Genomic DNA, 20,482 nt, shown 5'->3' on the forward strand with positions numbered 1-20,482 from the left:
GTGCCAAGTTGGGAGGTAGGGCTAGAAGAGTCAGGGTTGGGCATATCCACCCTGAGCAGAGTCACAGGACAGAGCTGGGGGTGGGGGGAGGGGAGGGAGAACTCTCAGAAAGGCACGCTTAGTCTCCTGTGTCTCCGGAGGGAGCACACCCAGTTAACTAGCAAAGAGGAAAGGTTGTGACAGCTCAATAAAGACCCTGGAGGAAGGCAGGCAGGCCTTTGTCCTGTTTGGGACAAGGAATCTGGCCTTTCTTGAGGCACTGCGTTGGGGAGCCATGGGGCTGGCTCAGCCTCAGCCCTCCCTCCCTCCCTCCCTCTCATGGTGACCTCTCATGGTACAGGAGGATTACAGCAAAGATCCTGCGCCCTCCAGGGCCAGTGGGTGTGGAGGGGAGTCCTGCGGTTGACAGACCGCAGATGTCACCTGTTCTGTGTCTTGACTTCTTTCCCTACAAAAGAGATGGGGCAGTGTGAAGGAGTCTCAAAATCTTTTCAAGTTCTAAAACTCCTGACACTCCCCAAGGTTCATCTCTACTTGTGCAGCCCTGGTGCCCCGTACAGCACATACCCTCCTGTTTCCCAAGACTGGCCTGGGGGAGCTTGCTCAGGTGGCAAAAAGTGTTTGAGAGTTAATGGCTGTTGGAAACCGTGGAATGGGACCTCCCCAGCCCATACAGCATGGTACTAAGGACCTCGTGCAATCTAGGGCATCCCTCTCAACCGAACTAGGTCTCCAGTTGGCTCTTCTTTACTGTGTGTGTGTGTGTGTGTGTGTGTGTGTGTCTGTGTATGTCTTTGTGTGTGTGTCTGTGGGTGTCTGTGTATGTCTTTGTGTTATGTCTGTGTGTGTGTGCATGTCTGTGTGTGTGTGTGCATGTCTGTGTGTGTCTGTGTGTGCACACTGCACATTTTATTTTATTTCATTTTGGTTTTTTGAGGCAGGGTTTCTCTGTATAATCCTGGATGTCCTGGAACTCACTCTGTAGACCAGGCTGGCCTCGAACTCAGAAATCCGCCTGCCTCTGCCTCCCGAGTGCTGGGATTAAAGGTGTGCGCCACAACCGCCCGACTTTTTTTTTTTTTTTTTTTTTTCCACGCTGCACATTTATCCACCCAGGAGCATGAGGAGACCAAAGGGGTCTGCTGTGCTGCAATCCCTCTGTCTCTGGGCCACAAGGTGATGGGATTACAGATGTGTGCAGCCATGTGTGCTCTGGGGATTTGAACTCTGCCTCACGATGGCATAGCAATGACTCGTACCCAGTGACTTGTCTCCCCAGGCTCAAGTCAATGCAGGGCTGGGGGCTTGGCTTGCCAGGTGGAGTGCTTGGCTGGCAAGAGGGAAGCCGTGGGTTCCATTCCAGCATCACATGATCCAGGTGTGATGGCACAATCCTGTAATCCTGGCACTCAGCAGGTGGAGGAAGGTCAACTTCCGTGACTTTTGGTTCTCACCATTTTCTTTTCTTTCTTTTTCTTTCTTTTTTCTTTTTTCTTTTTTTTAAAGATTTTATAGCTGTCTTCAGACACTCCAGAAGAGGGCGTCAGATCTTGTTACAGATGGTTGTGAGCCAGTCGGGTGCTCTTACCCACTGAGCCATCTCACCAGCCCCCCACCATTTTCAAGACTGTGAATTCAGGTAGCAACGATCATTCCATTGCCACTTGGGGAGGCTCAGGTGATTGGTCCTGGTACAAGATGTTGGATGTAGCTACATCAAGATTATCATGACAAAGAAGCTCAGTTGGCAGGGGAAAAACTGGATGCTCTTCCTTGCCTGGGCCTCACAACAAACAGAGCATGCTCCAAAAAAGTCTGCCACCTACAAACATGGGAGATGCTGGCACCTTGTAGACATCTTGGGTCCTATGGTTCTTGGCCCATGGCTTTTGGAGTACATACTGTTCTTCCTTCAGCTCATTAGGCCATGCTATTCTCAGGAGTGTTTTATCTCTATTTACTTATTTTTGCCTTTCATAATGAGTGGTTTCTGTTTATACTTCAAATCTCATGGGCCTGGCCTAATCAATCATTCCTGTGGGCAGAAGAACCTGCTTTCCAACGCATGCCCCTGGGCCGTTCCAACAGGGCACCTCACAGACTCAGATATTTGCCTATAACAAGCTGGGGACCCATACAGACACTTAATTCCTCCAGAGCCCAAGTCCTTCATGTTGAAGGTAATACTTGTGTAGAATCTCCCTGCCCGCCATGGGCTATCAGTCATTGCTGGGTACTTAGAACACCTGAGCGACGGCGTAATCCTTGGCAATTAGAATCTTAGGGGGTGGGGCTGGAGAGATGGCTCAGCGGTTAAAAACAATGACTGCTCTTCCAGAGGTTCTGAGTTCAATTCCCAGAAACCACATGGTGGCTCACAACCATCTGTAATGGGATCCCATGCCCTCTTCTGGTGCGTCTGAAGACAGCCACAGTGTATTCATATAACATATGGTTTTATTTTCCTCCAAATATTGTTTTTCTCTTATTGTTGAGATCATAATGTAATTACACCATTCCCCCCTTCCCTCTCCCCACTCCAAAGCCTTCCATAGACCCCTTGTTTGCTTTCATATTCATGGCCTCTTTTTTTTTCCTTAATTGTTGTTACATGACCGATTGGTGTGCCTGTCCGTGGACAAGACTCTTTCTCCCAGCCTCCGCATTTCTTAGTTTTCTGTGTGGGGTTGAGGCCTCATGGGTTTCTTTTTTTTTTTTAAAGATTTATTTATTATTATATTTAAGTACAAGATGCACCAGAAGAGGACGTCAGATCTCATTACATATGGTTGTGAGCCACCATGTGGTTGCTGGGATTTGAACTCAGGACCTTTGGAAGAGCAATCGGTGCTCTTAACCACTGAGCCATCTCTCCAGCCCAGCCTCATGGGTTTCTATAGCCATCTTGGTGTGTCTACTGTTGCTCTTGTACAGCACATGCTTAGGCTGATGTGTTGGTGAGACTTTATGGGTGTAGCTTCTGACACTGCTAAGTGACTTGGACTCACAGCAAACTCCCTGATCCTCTGGCTCTTGTGATCTTTCTCGAAACGTTCCCAGAGCCATAGCTGTGGGAGCTGTTTTGTAGAGGTCTTCAGATATTTTCGACTCTGCAAACAGGGATCCTGCAGATACAAAAGTCTGGCTGTTCCCTCCTATACTCGGAAAACTTTGGCGGCAGCTCGGGTATCTTGGGAGGGAGCAGGAAGACAGAAGGCTCCAGAGCAGCCCTGTTTGGGCCTCGGGAGTTTTCTGTAATTTCACAGCAAGAGTGGATCCTCCGGGACAGACGTCTTCTGTGACGTCTGTCACAAGAACATTCTGTTTAAGGCAAATATCCCAGGGCTTGTCAAGAGGGACGTGGACATATTCACATCCAGTTTCTCCCACTTTTCCTGTATCGGCCCAGTTCCAAAAGTGGGTGGGAACTCTCTGTTCACCAGTTTTCCCAAGTGCAGAATCATAATAATTATTTGAACTCATTTTATAGAACTATTACCATAGAAACAGAAGCCTGGACGAGGTTTGAGAAATACTCTATTCTAGCTAATTAATTGTTCTGTTCTCGGTTAAAATTGCTGGCCCGGGGAAGCCTTGAGCTTGTTAATCTCAGCCTGCAGGCCATGGCCTGATTACAATCTACTCTCAGGGTCTCAGCAATCGCATCTGGAGCTTCAGTGGGTGGAAGTGTCAGGAAATGGACCAGACAGGAACTTCCCTCTGCAGGGCTGACCCACGAGGCAGTGGCCTAGGTTCCTCCTAGCCCACCACAGAAAGTATTTTTTATTCTATTACACACACATCTTCTTCTGTCCCTTGGTAATTAATCAGCATACTTTACAGTTACTCAAGGCATCATGGGGAAGGTTCTAGAAGTTTCTCATTTCATAGTCCTGTTCTAGGACTGAGCAGTGCTCGGTTTTCTGACTCAGACCCTGGGCTGAAGACGCAGATAGCTTGAGCCGGCTGCAGCCAGGCACCCTTGGCCACTTCATGCTCTTGTGGAAACCTCCTGGGTCTACTCCACCTGACCCTGGATATAGAACACACTTAGCTGTATGATGCTGTCTGCTTTTACATTTTCTTCTTTTTTTCCTTAAAAGCCTTTTTAGGATGTGCCTGGTGGAGCACACCTTCAATCCCAGCACTTGGGAGGCAGAAGCAGGCAGGTCACTGTGAGATCTAGGCCAGCCTGGGCTATATTGTGAGACCATACCTCAGAAAACAAGCAAGCAAACAAACAAACAAAACACTTCTTTAGTAAAAACCAAGATGCAGGGCTGAAGGTAGGGCCGCTCAGTTGGTAAAGTGCTTGTCTAACATGCATAATGTCTGTGGTTCCATGTCCAGCACCACAAGAACAAGGCAAGGTGGCACAATTGGGAGGTAGAGGCAGGAAGAGCAGATGTTCACGCCATCATCATCAGCTACATAGTAAATTTGAGGCCAGCCTGGGCTACATGAGACCCTGTTTCAAAAAGTCATACAAACCAAACCAAACCAAAAACCCAAACTAAAACACCACACACACACACACACACACACACACACACACACACACACACATCTATATGGGGTCAAGAGCCTCAGTTTCTCAGTGTGTCACTGGAAGGGAAGAGCTGCCATTGCCTGAGGAGATGGAGTTGATTCCTTCTGGAGTGTGCAGCTGAGGGACCTGCCTGAGGCTCCTTCAGTTAACAGAATTTTTATTTGTTTTAAGTTATGTGTGTGCGCACACACACACAGAAGCCAGGAAAGGGTGTTAGATCCCCTGGAGCTGTAGTTAGAGGCAGTTATGAACTGTTTGGTGTGGGTACTGGGAACCTAACTTGAGTCCTCTACAAAAGCAATCTCCAGGCCATCATCTGTCCTGGCCAATTCCAGTTGTTTATCTATGTAGGAGTTTGCCCTATAATAATGATTAAAAAGTATAATATAAGCTGGGAATTGTGGCACACACCTTTAATCCCAGCTCTCAGGAGGCAGAGGCAAGAACATCTCTGAGTTCAAGGCCAGCCTGGTTTATACAGTGAGTTCCAGGACAGTCAGGGCTACACAGAGACAGGGTTGTCTCAAAAAACAGAGACAAATAAACAAAAATCTTAAGAAAAAGAAAAATAAGAGTGTGTTTGGAAGTATTAGTGTAGTAAGAGGGGGTGGTAAGTCCAGGGAGGGGGCGCTAAGTCCAGGCCCCTGGGCTTCCTTTCTTGGCTTCCCGTAGGCAGCATCTCCAACGGAAGTCATCACCGTCCTACACAGATGACCAGGGCAGAGGCTTCACCGCAGGGACTTGCCCTCTAGAAGAAGCAAGGCAAACAGCCAGTTCTCTCTCAGAGCAACAGCACCTGGGGACATAGCTAACAGGATGCAGAGCCTGGAGATGCAGGCTCTCAGGTCTCCTGGTCACTTGCCCCTAGTCCAGCACCGGAAGTAAAGAGCTAAGCACCCTGGAGCCTCAGGTGACCTCTGTATGCTGTGGCCTGTGGTGGCTTGAGTCTGGGTCTAGTCCATCCCTACCTCCAGCAGACCTCTGCATGGGCAGTCAAGCCTTTCAACCCTGTTTTAGCACAGGGCAGTTGGTCACCTGTGGCCTTCCTTCCTGTGATCTCAGATTAATCATGACCAGACCTCAGGCACACCACAGGTGGAGAAGATCTTCATCCAGAAGCTGGGGCAGAGGGCTTGGAGCCTGGCTTCCCTTCCCTTCCCTTCCCTTCCCTTCCCTTCCCTTCCCTTCCCTTCCCTTCCCTCCCCTCCCCTCCCCTCCCCTCCCCTCCCCTCCCCTCCCCTCCCCTCCCCTCCCCTCCCCTCCCCTCCTTTCCTCTCCTTTCCTTTCCTCTCCTCTTCTCCACCCCACCCCTCTCTCTCTCCCTTTCTCTCTCACGTTAGGGTTTCTCTGTGTAGCCCAGGCTGTCTTGGAACTCGCTCTGTAGTCCAGGCTGGCCTCGAACTCAGGTATCTGCCTGCCTCTGCCTCCCAGTTGCTGGGAGTAAAGGCATTCACCATCACCACCCAGCTCAGCTTGCTTTTTCTGGTTCTGAGCTATTTTGCACATTGAGTCAATAAGGACTCAGTGGGTAAAAGGGCTCGCTGTACACACCTGAGGACTTGAGTTCAGATCCCACCACCATGTAAAAACCCAGGTGTGGCTGTGCATGCCTGTAACCCCAGCACTGTGAGGTCTGGAGGCAGGAGGATTGCTGGGACATGTGGACAATCAGCTTAGCTCCAGGCTCACTGAGAGCCTGTCCCTAACGCTGACCCTGACCCTTACTCTAATCCTAAGGTGGAGAGCAGTAAAGCAGGACCCTGATACCCAGTGGCCTCTATAGACAGTCACTTGGACACACATGCCTGCATACACACATAGGCACATATGTGCACACACATGTGCATACACAGGCCCACACACAGACACACATGTACACCCACATGCACACACACACACACACACACACACACACACACACACACACGGCTGGTGCAGTGCTGGGCATGCATGCAAAATTAGTGCTGAGGAAGTAGAGGCCCATAGCCAGGTCCTGACCAGGTCCCGTGGTAGACTTGAGGAGCACTAACATTCAGTGAGAGACCATCTCTAAAGACAAGGTGAATGGCTTCAGAGAAGCAACACTCAAGCTTGATCTCTGGTTCCCCATACATGTGCGCACACACACACACACACACACACACACACACACACACAAATAAAACAAATGAGTGGTAATCATGCTCACATAAAAGGGCCTGGTATTCAAAGGTCATCTCCAGACTGTACACATGTCTGCCAGCACTGGGCAGAGAGCTCTACTGAAGAGGCCCTGGCTCCCTCATGGGGATGGGGCGACACTGTCTTTTGAGTCAGGGCCTCCACTTTATGAAGGAAGAAGATTCTTTGAGAAGATTCTTTGTTCTGTTCCTGCCAAAATCCACCCCCTCACAACTTCCTCACACAGGTCCTGACTGCCAGGAGCCCAGTGTCCAAAAAAAAAAAAAAAAAAAAAGTCTTGATGTAAATAATCAGGACAGAATTGGATTCAAGAGTGGCAGTCTCAGGCTGGAGAGATGGCTCAGTGGTTAAGAGCACTGACTGCTCTTCCAAAGGTCCTGAGTTCAAATCCCAGCAACCACATGGTGGTTCACAACCATCTGTAATGGGATCCGATGCCCTCTTCTAGGGTGTCTAAAGGCAGCTACAGTGTACTTACATATAATAAATAAATAAATCTTTAGGAGGGAGCAAGTGGGGCTGGAGAGAGAAGAAAAAGTTTCTGAAGACAGCTACAATGTACTTACATATAATAAATAAACAAAAATCTTAAAAAAAAAAAAAGATAATTCAAAGAGTGGCAGTCTCCTGCAGCAGCCATTCAGCAAGGCTTCCCCCAGCAAACCTAGGTGCAGGCTGAAGTCAGAGGCCTCTTAGGAAAGGCAGAAGTCCTAGGTTTTCTGCTCCCATTAGCAACGTGACTTTCTTTCTTCTGCCTAGCACATCATTTTCCTCTTTAGAGCCAGGAAAAGTCACTGCACCTACACAAAGGTGACGGTCACAAGGGCCCTGCAGCCATGACCTCATCACCCTTAATACGTGCCTATAATCACCATGCACCCAGGGAGTGGGCCAGTGGGGCAGCCACATGCGTCAGGCTCCTGTTTACAGAGCCTTCCTGGCGTCAGGTGTAGTAGAATCACGACTCGTGAATCCCTTTCCCGACTTTCCTGGCATCCTCGTGTGCAGCTGGTGTGTGATGGGAGGAACCCGGGCGTCTCTGTAAAGATGGAGCAGGTTGCTTCCCTTCCTGATGACTCCTGCTTAAAACAACTCGAACCGTGAAGCACTTCAACTATGGGTGACTGTGGCAGATGCTTCAGGGCTGGACCACAGGGAACCTTCTTAGGGGCAGGAACGAGGAGTTTACGAATTGAAAGTGAGCAGGCTTTGATTTCTTCAGGGCGAGGTGGGCAGCAGTTTCAGTCTCTAGCTGCTCAGCCAGGCGTGGATCAGAAGCAGAGTCTGTCTTCTGTACCTGGCAGCAGGCTACTGCTTCCTCAGTTTGTAGTACGGATCATGGCTGTGGCAGTGGGCCTGCTGGATCAGGAGGACTCCATTTGAACAAGGACTTGGGGGTGTCTGCAGCCCCTGCCCTTCTTGGGTCTTCTGCATAAGCATGCTGTGTGCAGCAGGGCTCCCTCTCTAACCCTGGAGAGTCCTCCTCCAGCCCCCACTGCGTGGGGACACAGAACAGTCTGCTAAGTTGCCCTCTGGCACTTTGGATGAGACACTTCGTCCACACTGAGGAGCAGTCCAATTATAGCCACCCTCTTCCCTCGGGGGCAGGGGGTGCCTTTCAAGACACTGATAGTGTGCTTGGAACTGCAGATGGCACCAAATCCTACTTACCAACTGTGTGTGTGAGCTCACACATGTGCATGTGAACGGACAAGTGTGCGCATGCGTGCCTGTGAGACCGTGTATGTGTGTGTATGTGTGCACGCCCACGCCCGTGTACAAGTGCATGTGTGAACCTGTGTGCATGCACACACACGTGCATGTGAGTGTATACCTGTGTGTGCACTCGTGTACCTGTGTGTATGTGAGAGTATGTGTGAGTGTGTATGTGCTTGTGCATGCCTGGGTGTATTCGTGTATGCGTGTGTGCATGCGTGTGTGTGTGTGTGAGTATATACCTGTGTGTGCACTCGTGTACCTATGTGTGTGTGTGTGTGCACGTGCATGCCTGGGTGCATTCGTACATTCGTGTGTGTGCATGTACTTGGGGCCTCTCAATGGAAGCTTGCTGTCTCCGTGAGACCAGCAAGGTCCCGCAGTCTACCTTCCTCCACCCTCCTCTGCTGGGTTACAGACACAAGTTGCCATGTAGGGATTTTTTGTTTGTTTGTTTTGTTTTTTTGAGACAGGGTTTCTCTGTGTAGTCCTGGCTGTTCTGGAACTCACTCTGTAGACCAGACTGGCCTCAAACTCAGAAATCTGCCTGCCTCTGCCTCCCAAGTTCTGGGATTAAAGGCGTGCGCCACCATTAGCTGGCTCCATGTAGGGATTTTTAACCTGATCGCCAGCACTCTTACCCACTGATCTATCTCCCAATCCTATGTGTGGCCCCCACACATGTGCCTTTCCTATCCTCCTAAGCCTTTATCTCACACTGTGACCACGGCTTTTGTGGTGTGAAGGGACCTGCCTAATTAGCCCCGAGTTCTTTCTCACGGTTTCCTTGTTTTGTCCTGATTATCTTAGCCGTCAGTGCGTATTCTGTTTTTCTTTCTAACTTTTAATGTTTTTGAGAGAGAGCCTCACTCTGCAGCCCTGGAACTCAAGGTTGGTCTCGCACTCGCAGAGATCCACCTGCCTCGGCTTTTTGAGCGCCGAGATTAAAGGCGCGCGCCACTTCTGCCTTTGGTGGTGGTGGTTGATTTTCGGTTTTTCCTTTTCCTCCTTCAGTGGGGGGGATTTTCAGCTTTTCACCTTCAGTGTTTAAGTTTTAAGCAGATTAACGGCACAGTGGATCGGTGCCATCACTACCCTGGAGCTTTGGGGTCATGATGGGGTCTTAAAGTAGGAGCGACCAAGATGGCTGCCCAGGGGCTGAGGTTGTGGGACCCACAGGAGACAGAGGCCCAGGCTGGCAGGACAAGCAGAGCGCAGCTCAACCTAGGAACTGCTTACTTTTGGAAGTTTCCAGATAATGTTTCTAAACTGAGGTTGACCACGGGTAACTGAAACCCCAGGAAAAGGAAGGTACAGTGGTGGTGGTGGTGGTGGTGGGGGTGGGGGGAGGCAACAACTGTGGTCCCCCTCCAAGGTGGGGGTAGGGGTGGGAACGACGGTCTCCCTCCAGGGTGGGGCCTCGACTGGAGCCCCAGAACTTCCAAAATCCCCCCTGGGGGAGGAGCGCTGCCTGGAGGCTGGGGGCAGGCACTTCAGATGCCTTCCGAAGCAGGACCTCAGACCTGCCCTCCACCCAAGCTCCGGGGCCTCTCCCAGTCCTTGCATCTCTCTCTGGACACTGTTTTGCTCAAGTCAGCGATGCCTGTCACACAGTGTTTGGAGGGCACATGAGCTAGGTCGAAATGAAGCTTCTAGGGGGCAGCATAAGTCCCCTAAAGCCAGCAACTCACCCAGGGCAGAGAGAGGGGCGTTTCACCGCAATCCCTGTTCCTCTAATAACACAGGCAAGATCAGGTCTGGTGACAGATGGGAACAGACACGGTTTGTTTTGTTCCCCGGGTGTTAAATGCTCGCTGGGCTCTTGCCATGTCCCCCTTTCTCTTATTCCTTCGGCTCTGGAAATGGACACCAGAGCAAAGCTGTTGGCTAGGGCCCCCGGCTGACCTCCCGGACCTCTAGTCACAGGTGGGTCCTGCTTGCGTGGCCTGTTCTCCTGGACTCTCCGTGGCTACCTCTCTCCTCCCTCCTCTCTCAGGCAGGCTGTCCAAAGGTTCTGTGCCTGGGACCCCCTACCTGGCTCATGGCCATTCCTAGTTGACTGAGGGCAGGACTCGCTCCTGGGAGGTCTCCTGGCAGCCAGGCTCTCTTTACATCCGAGCCTCTGACACTTGGCCTCCTCAGTGTGACCCCAGGCATCTGATCACATATCCTAGGAGGCCCCTAGAGGTATAGATGCAGCTCTTTGGGACTGTCCCATTCATGCTGGTCCATCACCTGCCATTTTCTTCCTAGAAATATATTGTCCCACCTATTCTGCAAACCATCCCCGGCTCTCTGGGCAACTTCCTTTCTACCTCTAACTTCCTGGGAGCTCAAGGCTCCTCAGGCCTAGGTTTTGTTCTCCACAAATCAGCCTTGCACACGTCGGGTGAAGGAGAAGTGACTGCAAAGTGTATCACAGAGAGCCTTTCGCAGAGTGAGCATGGACACCGGGGCTGGTGATGATGGTGGTGGTGATGGAGATGGTGATGATGGTGCTGGTGGTGGTGATGGTGATAGAGATAGAGATGGTGATCCTATTGATGGTGATGATTTGAGTGGAGATAGTAGTGATGATGGTGATGATATTGATGATAAAGAAGGTAATGGCCTGTACCTAGTGTACCTAGTAACTAGGATCAATCTGGAAGGTCCTTTCCCCCAGTGATGTGGATTCATACACACATGCACACATCCACACTTGCGTGTGCACATACATGCACGCACACACACACACATATAGACATACTTGAACACAAGCATACACATGTACACACAATGCACACTCACACATGTGCACATGTTCACACATATGCACATACACATGTTACACATGGAATCAGCTTAGTGTGTATCACTACTCATGTTTCAAGCCCTTGCCCCTGGGTCAGACACAGGTCTCTTGGGTCTCCTGGGCTTTTCCATCGGATGGAGACCTGGAAGGTTCCCGGGAGACCAAACACTGTTGGCTTCATCATCCCTTTCCTGTGCTCCACGACCAGAGAACCTCCCAGGCCACCCACTGAGGTCTCCTGAGTATGTACCACATATAGAGCTAGATGACAGGGACAAAGGTGACACAGATGACAGAAACCACAAAAGAAGGAGGAGGAGGAAGAAGGTTGGGAGAGAAGCAAAGTTGAGAGGAGAACAGACTAGAAGAGGCAAGGAACCCGCATTTGTTTATTTATTTACAATGCACCAGGCACAGCCTTGAGTGCTTCTCATATACTGATGTATTTACATACATGCATACATACATACATACGTGGAATCATTTACATACACGGACTCATTTACATATGTGGACTCATTTATATATGCCAGCTCACTTGCACACACAGACTCATTTACACACAGGGACTCATTTACATATGTCATCTTATTTGCATACATGACTCATTTGCATACACGAACTTGTTTACACAGACATCATTTACATATATTTGCATACACACTCATTTAACTCTCATAACACGCCTGTTTACTCCTCAGAAATCTCCAGTGAGTGGGCAGTCACCAAAACCGAACAAACTGGGCAAAGTCGCCTAAGATAACACAGCTGACTGGAAACCAGCCCTGATCTGCAGAGCCCAGGCTGTCAGCCCCAGCTGTGGGATGACACCCTGTGTCCCTGGTCCCTCTCACATTCAGCCAATAAGAAAGGTGGCAGGATGCTGAAGGAGAAGCGGTCATGTTGGTGGAAAGAGCTGGGATGAGATGTTCCAGGCCGACAGGCAGGAAGTGAGCAGAGAAGCCTTTGGAGGTAAGACCAGTTAGTTCCTCAGAGCCAGGTGGAAAGAAGCCTGTGCGCCAAGGCCTCCTGCAGCCCTGGGCGGGGCTTACAGCAGGGGACGACGGGGAAGTCTTAGGGGATGGTTTAGGCGGTGTGTGTGTGTGTGTGTGTGTGTGTGTGTGTGTGTGTGTGTGTAAGGGGGTGGGGGTGGTGTTGGAAAGCTGGTGAAACTCAGTACTTACCCTGCATTAGACTATGACATTCTGTTTGGTCCTAGGTCTGAGTGCCCAGCAAATACCCACGGGGCTGCTTGGCCTCTACCATCCAAAACACTTAAGACGCGGTGTGCGTCTCGGTGCGCATGCGCATCAGAGCCGACGGGGCTGAGACAGATGAGCTGAAAGGTGAGTGTATCCACGACTGTGCTGCTGTGGCAATGAGGGGGAGACCCACTGTGCTTCAGAGTTCAAGAGTTTTCAGTACAATGGCAGAGTAAAGTGGTTCACTCCATGATGGTCAAGAAGCCTGGCCTACTAGAAGGTGCCCCGACAGGCAGGACTAGTGTACATGGTATGTTCTAGGTCAGCCAGGACTAGGTAGAATGACCCTGCTCAAGACAAAACATGAATATATATATATATATATATATATATATATATATATATATATATATATATATTCTCTGTCCCATATCTATATGGGACAGAGAATTACAGAGGGTGAGAGATAGAAAGGAGGGAGGAAGGTTAAAAAGGAAGGAAGAGAAGGAGTGAGAGAGAAGAGGGAGGGAAAAGACAGAGGGGAGGGAGGGAGAGGGGGGAGGGAGAGAAATAGAGGGGAGGGAGGGGAGGGAGGAAGAGAGAGAGGAGGGCGGAGAAAGAGGGGAAGGGGGAGAAAGAGGGAAGTAAGGGAGGAAGAGAGAAGAGGGGGAGAGAGAGAGAGAGAGAGAGAGAGAGAGAGAGAGAGAGAGAGAGAAAAGGGAAGGAGGGAAAGAGAGGGGGAAGGAAGAGATGGAGGGAGGGAGAGAGGGAGGGGGAAGGGAAGAACAGGAAGAGCATGGAGGGAGGGCCAGATCTCTTGCCTCTTCTTTGAAATCACTCTCTGTTCTCAGGACTGTAGCTTTTTTGCTTTGTTTTGTTTTGTTTTGTTTTGTTTTGTTTTTCGAGACAGGGTTTCTCTTTGTATCCCTGGCTATCCTGGAACTCACTCTGTAGACCAGGCTGGCCTCAAACTCAGAAATCCGCCTGCCTCTGCCTTCCGAGTGCTGGGATTAAGGCGTGCACCACCACACCCGGCAGGACTGTAGCTCTTATTCCCCAAATGCTGTCAACTGATAGACCAAATCTGCATTTAGGATTGCTTGGTCCCCCTGCCATTAACCATGGTCCAGTGACCTAAATCCACCTCTCCTTTCCCTCTCTGGCCCAATTCCCCTGGGTCCCCACATCTAGACATACAGAAACTTCTATAGGGGCGTTCTCACTGTCCCTTCCCCTCAAGTGTCTGCTTTGTCATGGTGTCCACTCAGGTGACCTTTCTTTTCCACTCCAAGCTCCCCTAAGGGACTTCCACGGTGGCATCCTGCCCAGGTACACATCACCCAGTTTGCTGTCGCTCAGGTATGGCATTGGTGGCTGGCCTGAGTTTTCTGTGGTTCGTTGCTAATCTATTCAAGAATGTATCTGCACTAGTGTGTCTTATGTCAGCTCGACACAGGATAGAGCCATCTGAATGATGGATCCTCAGTTGAGAAAGTTCTTCATAATATGGGGCTGCAGGGAAGCCTGTAAGGCATTTCTTAGTGATTGATGGGGGAGGGACCAGACCAATATGGGTGGTATCACTTCTCAGTTATTGTTCTAAGGGGTAAGCAGCATCCCTCTGTAGCCTCTGTATCAGCTCCTGCCTCCAGATTCTTGCCCTGTGTATTTCCTGTCCTGACTTTCTCTAGTGATGAACAGTAATATGGATGTGTAAGCCAAATAAACCCTTTCCTTCCCAAGTTGTTTTTGATCTTGGTGTTTTATCACAGCAATAGAAACCCTAACTGAGACAGTATCCCAGTGTACTCTTCTCTTGTGTGTATGTCTGTGTGTGTGTGTGTGTGAGAGAGAGAGAGAGAGAGAGAGAGAGACAGACAGACAGACAGACAGACAGAGAAAGACAGAGACAGACAGAGACAGAACATCTTTCTATATTGCCCAGGCTAGCCCTGAACTTCTCTGTTAAAGGGACCCTCCTGTCTCTACCTCCGGAGTAGCTGGGACTCGGCGTGTGTGCCAGGTCTTCTGAAATTTTCATAAGGGTTTCCCTTTTCTTCCAGCTTCATCAGGGGTTTCTGGAAGGAGGTGGTAATCCTGTCAGGTTTCTGCCCTCCCCACGTTGGTTGGATACATCACAGAGTTTAATAATACCTACTTAATTCCCCATTTTTCCCCTTATTTCTGACTGTTGAGTTTCATCCAAAGAGATCCCCAAGTTCACCTTCCATTGACCTTAGGCAAGAACACGAGGCCATGAAGTGAACGTTTGAGGCCTCCTTGGGTGGCCATGGCCGTTGTGATGGCTCACAGGCAGCAGGTGGGCTCCGGGCCTTCTGGATGCTCACTCATCTCATAGACAGACGTTCCTTTTCAACTCCATCGGCGTCTGTGAATGTCACCGAGCTCAGTGAGGTTTCAAACACACCGCTGGGTCACTTGGGTATCGTTCTCTTTGCTTCGCCTAAGACATGTAGCTTTGACACCACAGCAAACAGCACAAGGGTCTAATTTCTAGTCACTTCAAAACAAGTCTAGTAGCTGAGACGAGACGCTCTCCTAACATAGCAGAGCTGGGTGCACAAGCCTCTTGAGGTCATCGCAGGAGGAAGGCCGTTGCAGCTAGCTGTCCCCCCAACCCCCAGCCCCCAGAGCCAGGTCTTGGGTCTTGAATTCCCCCTCTTCATATTTCATCATTTCAGAGTATACAAGAGAGAATGATGTCATGCCACACGAATGCCAAAGTCGCCCTTTGGAGAGGCAACACCAAACACGGGCAGCCTGCCCAAGCAGAGTTTGCTCGGGCAAACACTCAGCCCTGTTGCTGAACTTGTCTTCTGAGTCGCTGCTTCCTGCGTAGGTTTCATGGAGGTTTTGACCTGGGCATTCAATTTCTTTGAAGTTTTCAACTTCAAAGCTGTGTGGGAGGCCGCAGAAGATGGCCACGCTAGAGCGCCTCTCTGGTGGGGGACAGTTACCCAAACACTCAACTCCACAGACAGTACTAATGCGAGCCTAGATTTTTATTATTATTATGTTTGGCTCTGATATACACTTCCTGGTAGGATTTTCGCCAATTTCCTCGTGTCTGCTTCTCAGGTGAGGCGGCAAACAGCGAGTCTCGGTTCTCCACATGGGACTCCAGCCCTTCCGTCTGCACACGGCACAACTGACCCCTCTGTAACGGGCCTTGCTCTGAGCTGCTTGTCTGGGTGGGTTGTCCTTTTCCTGCTAACTCAAAAATTCTTCTCTGGTTCCACTTGGCCTTGGGACAGTGATGTACTATCGGTAGATGTGGGGGTGAGAAAGGCACCATTTTAAAACTGTGATTAGACTCGGCAGAGGCTGCGTGTTCAGGAAGTCTTATCGTGACCCTATGTGGTGACATTCACAGACTCCACACGCACAAGTGAGGGAAACCACTTCTCCTACGTGAAGGTCTTTGATATCTCTGTGGGTGGTCTTTAAGGACATGGTGCACCACAGAGGGGGCGGGTGTTAAATGTACTGCACGGACTCTTTTTGCTAAGCAAATAGAAATCAAATGTCACTGGGACAGTTCTAGGCCATTTGAAACCCCCATCCCCGCCAAGCCCCAGAGGCCCAGAGACTTAGAGCGACAAAAGATGGCAGTCTCAAAGGAAGCGAGCGGGGCCACAGACCCTCAGAACGTAGTAAAGGCAGAGACCCATGCTTGTGGTTGCTTAGAAATATGCTGGTTGCCACGCCCCCCATGGTTTCTACAGCCTGCCAAAGGAATATTAAGATTATTAAGTCTCTGACGGTGCTGGAAAGCTGGCTTAGTGCCTAAGAGTGTTTGCTGCTTATCCAAAGGACCAGAATACAGTTCCTAGGACCCATATTAGGTGTCTCACAACCACCGGCAGCTCCGACTCTAGAGGAGCTGACCTCTCCTGTCACCTTCGTGGGCATCCACATCTAAGGACGTGACAGTTTTTTCCCTCACCTAGGAGTGAGAGGGCAGTCAGGTGCTACACTGCCAGAGAAGTAAGGAGTGCTGACTAAACCCTTGGGGTTCAAAAACCAAACAAACAGGGTTCACCTCTGTGGCAGAGTGCAGGTATGGCATTGGCAAGGCCCTGGACAGGACATCCAGCACCCTTAAAACAAACAAAGAGCGATGGCTGACTTATCTAAAGCTAATCTGATAACATTAATCAAGGCAAGCCTGGGATAAAGAGAGCTCTCAGAGGCCACAGCCCTAAGCTACTTGGGAATTTAACAGAATTAAGGTGGGGTCCCTGGTAATGGAACCTCCCTTAGACTCAGCCTCTCTGTAAGTTCCTGAACATATAGTCAGATGACCCTAACACTACAATACTTTTGGAAGGGATACATAAAAATATAACCAGGATATTTTGGTGGAGGTTGCTAATGAAGGAAAAAATTTCTCAAACATTTTATATTTTTATTTACGTATTTATTTTTAATTAATTAATAAAGTTTTATTACATGGATGCAATACCCACAGAGGCCAGAAGAGGGCGTCAGAGCCGCTGGTTATTGGAGTTACAGATGGTTGTTAGCTGCCATGTGGGTGCTGGGAACTGAACCTGCGAGAGCAGCCAGCATGCATACCTGCTTGAGCCATTTCTCCAGCTCCCAAAACTGATTTTTGTGGGCCACACAGGGAGACCTTGCCTTTAAAAAGTAAAGATGAAGTCAGCCAATGAGAAAGCTCAGAGGGGGTGGGGAGAAGCTCACAGCTCAGGCCAGAGGACCATCTCTGGACACACAGGGGAAGCAGAGATCTGCCTCCCCAGGGTTGTTCTCTGACCTCTATAGGTTGGTGTGCTGTGGCACGCATCTGCCCACACATCTGCCCATACATATACACTGTACACACCACACACACACACACACACACACACACACACACATAAATAAATGAAAATTGTATTAAAAGTAAAATAAGGGGCCTGGGGAGACAGCTCGCTGGGTGGTAGTGTTGGCTGTCCAAGCACAAACATCTGAGTTCAGATTCTAGCACCCACGTAAGAGCTGCCGAGCACAGCCGCGCACAACGTAACCCTGATGCTTGCAAGGTGGGGATGGGAACACAGAATGATTGCTGGGGCTTGCTGGCCAGCGAACAAACAAAGAAACCTCCAACCAACCAACCAACCAATCAACCAACCAACCAACCAATCAACCAACCAACCAACCAACCAATCAACCAACCAACCAACGAACCAACCAACCAATCAAACATCGAGCACCAGGTTCAGTGAGACACTCGGTCTTGAGGAATTTAGCAGAGAATGAAAGATCGGGGCATCTGTTCTACTCTAGTCTCTAAGTACACACACACTGCCCCAACAATCTCTCCAACAAAAATAAATAAATAAATAAATAAATAAATAAATAAATAAATAAATAAATAAATAAAATAAAATAAAATAAAATGAGTCTAGAGAACAACCATGATTATTGGGTTTTGGGGGAGATGCTGGGGTGGAAGCCAAGCCTTCACGACATGTTTGTCAGACATCCCACCCCTGAGCCACACTCCCAGCAAGATAATCCTTTTAAAAATATCTGAGGTGAGGTGAAAGACATTTCATTACATTAGTAATCAAAGATATTTGAGTTAAAATGGGATATTCATTCCTTTCCATGTGTGTATAAACATATATGTGTGCACGCATGTATATGTGTGTGCATGTACTGTGTGTACACATATGTGTGTATACAAGCGTATGTGCACACCACACATACCACACATACCACACAAACACACACACACACACACACACACACACACACACACACACACCTTTGCATATACATTCAGAGGCCAGAGATTGGCATGGATGTCTTCTCTTCACATCTTTTTTGTGGTTTTGAGACAGGGTCTCTCTTACTGCATCTGGACTGTACCTATGTAGCTAGCCTGGCTGGCCAGTGGGCCAGTGAGATGCTCTGTATCTGCTCTAGGATGCTGCTGTTACAGAAGTACATACCTGCACCCAAGTTGTTGTTGTTGTTGGTTTTAACATGAGTAATGGAGATTTGAACTCCGGTCCTCATGTGTGTGCAGTAAGCCCTTTACCCACTGAGCCATCTCCCCAGCCCCTGTTTAGAATGTTTTGAAGCCATTATGGACATAGATCCAGAGGAGAAATATGTTGGGAGAATCTTTCTGAGAAGACATTTGGTAATATTTATCAAAGATCTCACAGAGTTTAATATTTTAATACTTCATCTTAGCCAAAAAGCCAAGAAGGGATCCAGCATTTTAGTGTAGCACAGAAATGAAGGGACACATATACAAAAAGACACATCCAGGAGGCCAAGGCTGGCAGTGTGGTGTCGGGTTAACAGGAGAGGTTGCAGGCCAGGTACAGCATCTGTCGGGAGGTCAAGCACTTGGACCACCAGACAACCTTTCAATAGACCGCTTTGTCGATGATTAAGATTACAGCAATTATGCACGTATGCACGGTGGCACACACCTTTAAACCCAGCACTTAGGAGGCAGAGGTAGGCAGATCTCTATGTGTTCCCGAGTTCCAGGCCAGCCTGGGCTACACGGTGAGTTATCTTTAAAAAAAATCATTTAGGGTTTATATACATTGATGTGGACTGATATTATAAACTGTTGCATCGAGAGTAAAAATATTACCTACTAAATAATCTCATCTCTGTTTTCCTATCTTCAGAGGAAGAAACTGTGATTGACACAATCATCTCTACCCTGGCATAATAAAAAATAGGAATTTGTTGAGGATGCGGGCTCCCTTGTGCCTTGCTGATGGTACAGTAATACAGTCATTTGGGAAAGAGCCTGGTAGTTCCTTCCAACCTTAAGCACTGAGTTCTTACACAGCCATGCAATGAATTTGTGTGCTTTAAGTGGGCAATGCAGTACTACACAGTATGTCAGGAATGCTCCTAAAGACCTGTGTACATCGAGCCTGAAAGAAGCCTTTGGAAAACAGTTTTAGTAAAAATGTTAATCGTTGTTGTCTCCAAGTGCTAGGTCCCGATACATTTCAGGCTTGTGGGCCTCTTGCCTGCTGTCTTTTGGACAAGCAAAGAGGATTCATAATACCCCCCATCCCATAGGACAAGGAGACATAAGTCTCTACAGACGTTTACAAGGATGCCATAGACGCGTTATCAGTACATCAGAGAGTTGAAACAACCTATTCATCATGGGATAATGGGTTAAGTAAACTGTATATTGGTCTAAAGGGTGTAACCTGAGGGAGAAATGAGCTGGGAGAGGCAGCCTACTGCTGAAACTCCAGCCTTCCTGCTGCAGCGGGAGGTCAGGGAGGGCTTAAAACAAGGAGAGGGAAGAAAGAGGAGAATGTGGGAGAGGAAGGGTGAGGAGGAAGAAGATGAGAATGGAGAGGAAGCTGAAGGTGGGGAGGAGGATGAGGAGGATGGAGGAGGAGGAAGAAGATGAGGAAAATGAGGAGGGAGGGGAGGAGGGAGGGAAGAAGAGGAAGATGAGGATAAGGAGGATGAGGAGGGGAAGAAGATGAAGAGGAGGAGGAAGATAAGGAGGAAGAGGAGGAGGAAGGGGAGGAGGGAGGGAAGAAGAGGAAGATGAGGATAAGGAGGATGAGGAGGGGAAGAAGATGAAGAGGAGGAGGAAGATAAGAAGGAAGAGGAGGAGGGAGGGGAGAAGGGAGGGAAGAAGAGGAAGATGAAGATAAGGAGGATGAGGAGGGGGGAGGAGGAAGATAAGGAGGAAGAGGAAGAGGGAGGGGAGAAGGGAAAAACTGATTCCTGCCATGATGTGTGTGGGTTTGGAAAACAATGTTTGGTGAGGGGCTGGGTAAAGAAAACTATATATTATCCAGTTCCATTCATGGGAAATGTCCAGAGTGGGCACCCATGCAGAGAGAGACAGTATAGATCAGTGGTTGCCTAGCACCAGGAGAAGATGGGGGAGGGAGGACGTGCCAGAGGACGCAATGTTTCTTTTTAGAGAGACCAAACTCTTCTCACATTAATTGCGGGGCTGCTTGCAGAGGCCTATGAATAAACCATTGCACTGGCAAAGGG

General features: G+C 49.1%; 1 long non-coding RNA gene across 6 annotated transcripts in view; it reads left to right on the forward strand.

The window, feature by feature from the left end:
* Positions 1-20,482, forward strand: part of Gm36600 — a 33,995-nt gene that overhangs the window by 4,646 nt on the left and 8,867 nt on the right. For 3 of the 6 annotated variants that reach the window (XR_881597.3, XR_881598.3, XR_390967.3), the window contains exons 2-3: positions 11,942-12,212; positions 12,460-12,586. This is a non-coding gene — a long non-coding RNA (predicted gene, 36600). Of the gene's footprint in view, positions 1-1,579; positions 1,640-11,941; positions 12,213-12,459; positions 12,587-13,734; positions 14,112-15,144; positions 16,728-20,482 lie in introns of those variants that run through there. The other 3 variants (XR_390969.4, XR_881599.3, XR_390968.2) reach the window with 3 other exon arrangements.

Source organism: Mus musculus, chromosome 4 (assembly GCF_000001635.26).
Source record: "Mus musculus strain C57BL/6J chromosome 4, GRCm38.p6 C57BL/6J".
Classification (NCBI taxonomy): domain Eukaryota; kingdom Metazoa; phylum Chordata; class Mammalia; order Rodentia; family Muridae; genus Mus; species Mus musculus.